The sequence below is a fragment of the Triticum urartu genome, chromosome 7A (genome assembly GCF_056163025.1).
Source record: "Triticum urartu cultivar PI428250 chromosome 7A, HENAU_Tu73, whole genome shotgun sequence".
In the NCBI taxonomy this organism is placed as follows: Eukaryota; Viridiplantae; Streptophyta; class Magnoliopsida; order Poales; family Poaceae; genus Triticum; species Triticum urartu.
In genome coordinates this window covers 528,339,715-528,343,214 of record NC_141879.1, presented here as the reverse complement: position 1 = coordinate 528,343,214, position 3,500 = coordinate 528,339,715, and positions in this window count along the sequence as shown.

Genomic DNA, 3,500 nt, shown 5'->3' with positions numbered 1-3,500 from the left:
ACTTGACAGAGGGGTTGTGCAAAACATCTAAAAAGGTGTTGGGTGGTACCGGCTTACTTTGAGACCCCAGCCGGCTCAAAGCATCAGCTGCTTCATTCTTTCGACGATCAATGTGTTCCACCTGATAACCTTTAAAATATCCTGCAACAGCATCGACCTCTCGGCGATAAGCCGGCATGAGAGGGTCTTTGGAATCCCACTTGCCAGACACCTGCTGAGCCACTAGATCTGAATCACCAAGACATCTGACCCGGCTCAAGCTCATCTCCTTTGCCACTCGAAGACCATGGAGCAATGCTTCATACTCTGCTGCGTTGTTAGTGCATGGAAACATCAATCGTAATACATAACAGAATTTATCACCTCGTGGGGAAGTTAATACAACTCCAGCCCCCGAGCCCTCCAAATGCCTGGACCCATTAAAATGAATAGTCCAATATGTGTTGTCCGGCTTTTCTTCTGGCATCTGCATCGCTGTCCAGTCATTGATGTAGTAAACTAGAGCTTGAGACTTAATCACAGTAAGTGGAACATACTTCAGCCCATGAGACCCAAGCTCAATTGCCCACTTGGCAACTCACCCTGTAGCTTCTCTGTTTTGAATAATGTCTCCCAAAGGAGCAGAGCTAACCACAATGATTGGATGTCCCTGAAAGTAATGCTTAAGCTTCCGGCTCGCCATGAACACCCCATAAACAAGCTTCTGCCAATGTGGATATCGTTGCTTAGACTCAATTAGCACTTCAATGACATAATAAACCGACCGTTGAACTGAATGCTCTTTGCCAGCCTCCTTGCGCTCTACCACCATAGCCACACTAACAGCCCGTGAGTTGGCAACTACGTATAACAATAGCGGCTCTTTCTCAATTGGAGTAGCTAGGACCGGCGGCTCAGCCAGTTGTGCCTTCAGATCCTCAAAAGCGGCGTTCGCAGCATCGCTCCAAACAAACACATCTGTTTTCTTCATCAACTGATACAGAGGCATAGCCTTTTCCCCTAACCGGCTTATGAACCGGCTCAAAGCAGCCACACGACCCGCCAGTCATTGAACATCATTGACGCAGGCCGGTTTGGCCAGGGATGTAATTGCCTTGATCTTCTCCGGGTTGGCTTCAATACCTCGGTTAGACACTAGGAAACCCAAAAGCTTGCTGGTTGGTACTCCAAAAACACACTTGGCCAGGTTAAGCATCATCTTTTAAACCCGAAGATTATCAAAAGTCTCTTTCAAGTCTGTGACCAAGGTTTCCTCTTCCCTGGACTTCACTAATATATCATCCACATAGGCATGAACATTGCCCCCAATTTGATCATGAAGACAATTCTCTACACACCATTGGTAAGTCGCCTGAGCACTCTTGAGCCCAAAAGGCATAGACACATAGCAGAAAGCCCCAAAAGGAGTTATAAACGGTGTCTTCTCTTGATCCTTGACTGTCATCTTAATCTGATGATACCCGGAGTAAGAATCTAAGAAACTCAACCGTGGCAACCCGCCGTAGCATCAATGATCTGATCAATACGGGGAAGAGAAAAAGGATCAGCCGGACAGGCCTTGTTTAAATCTGTGTAATCCACACACATACGCCAGGTGCCATTATTTTTTAGCACGAGCACCAGGTTAGCTAACCATTCTGGGTGAAAGACCTCCACAATGAACCCGGTCTCCAGGAGCCGGACCACCTCTTCTCCAATGGCCTTGCGCCTTTCTTCATTGAACCACCAAAGAAACTGTCTGACATGTTTGAACTTTGGATCGATATTAAGAGTGTGCTCAGCGAGTTCCCTCGGGACACCCGGCATGTTTGAAGGTTTCCATGCAAAGATGTCCCGGTTCTCACGGATGAACTCGATGAGCGCGCTTTCCTATTTCGGATCCAAGTTTGCGCTGATGATGAACTGTTTGGATGAATCGCCAGGCACAAAGTCAACCATCTTAGTGTCATCAGCCGATTTGAACTTTAACTCCGGCTCATGCTCTGTTGTTGGTTTCTTTAATGACCTCATGTCCGCCGGGTCAACATGATCCTTGTAGAATTTCAACTCCTCTGTTGCACAAACAGATTCAACATAGGCAGCATCCCCCTCTTCACATTCCAAGGCGATCTTCCAGCTCCCATGGACTATAATGGTGCCCTTGTGACCCGACATCTTTAGCTACAAATACACGTAACACGGCCGAGCCATGAACTTGGCATAAGCCGGCCGTCCAAACAGAGCATGATATGGGCTTCGATCTTAACCACTTCAAAGGTTAATTTTTCTGCCCTGGAGTCATACTCATCCCCAAAGGCTACCTCCAGCTTGATCTTACCAACTGGGTATGCCGACTTAACGAGTACTACACCATGAAAAACAGTGTTGGATTGTTTAAGATTTTTAGCCGTCAATCCCATCCAGCGGAACGTCTCATAGTAAAGGATGATGATGCTGCTGCCTCCATCCATGAGTACTTTAGTAAACTTGTACCCACCAACCTGGGGTGCCACCACCAAAGCCAAATGACCCGGATTATCAACCCGGGGCGGGTGATCCTCTCTGCACCACACAATAGGCTGCTCCGATCAACGTAGATAACGTGGAATTGCCGGTTGAATGGCATTGACGGCCCTCTTGTGGAGTTTCTGGTCTCTCTTACATAAACTGGTAGTAAAGACATGATACTGTCCACTACTCAATTGCTTCGGGTTGCTCTGATAGCCGGATTGTTGCTGCTGTTGATTCCCTTGGTTGTGTTGCTGATTATATCCTCCTTGGTGACCAGGATGACCCTGACCATGAAAACCTCCTCCACTTGAACCGGCGCCCGGGCCCTAAAAGCCGCCTCCACCTGAGCCGCCACCCGGGCTGTGACCCCCATCAAATGCATTTGAATTTTTAAACGCCTTCATGATCGTGCAATCCTTCCACGAGTGGGTGGCTAGCTTCTCCCGGGTGCCGTGTCTTGGACAAGGTTCATTCAACAACTGCTCAAGAGTGGGGCCTGACCCGCCCGATCGAGGGGGTTGTCTGCCCTTGCGCCGCTGATTACCACCCTGTGCATTAGTATTAGCAACAAACTCATCAGCTTTACGCTTATTACCTCCTTGATTTTCCGGGTTATGCTGGTGACCCTTGCCATTGACGTTCTTCTTTCCCTTCGTTGCTTTTTCTTCATCAGATGCCGGGTCTTTGGTGGTATCAGAATCGGCATACTTGACAAGAGCCGCCATCAACGTTCCCATGTCATTATAGTCACGTTTAAGCCGCCCCAACTTCTGTTTCAGAGGTTCAAAACAGAAATTTTTCTCCAACATCAAAACTGCTGAGCTGGCATCCATCTTATCAGATGAATGTATTATCTCCTTGACCCGGCGCACCCAATGGGTTGTAGATTCTCCATCCTCTTGCTTGCAATTGGTCAGATCCACAATCGACATTGGCTGCTTACACGTGTCTTTAAAGTTCTGGATGAACCGTGCCTTCAACTCTGCCCATGAGCCGATGGAATTGGGTGG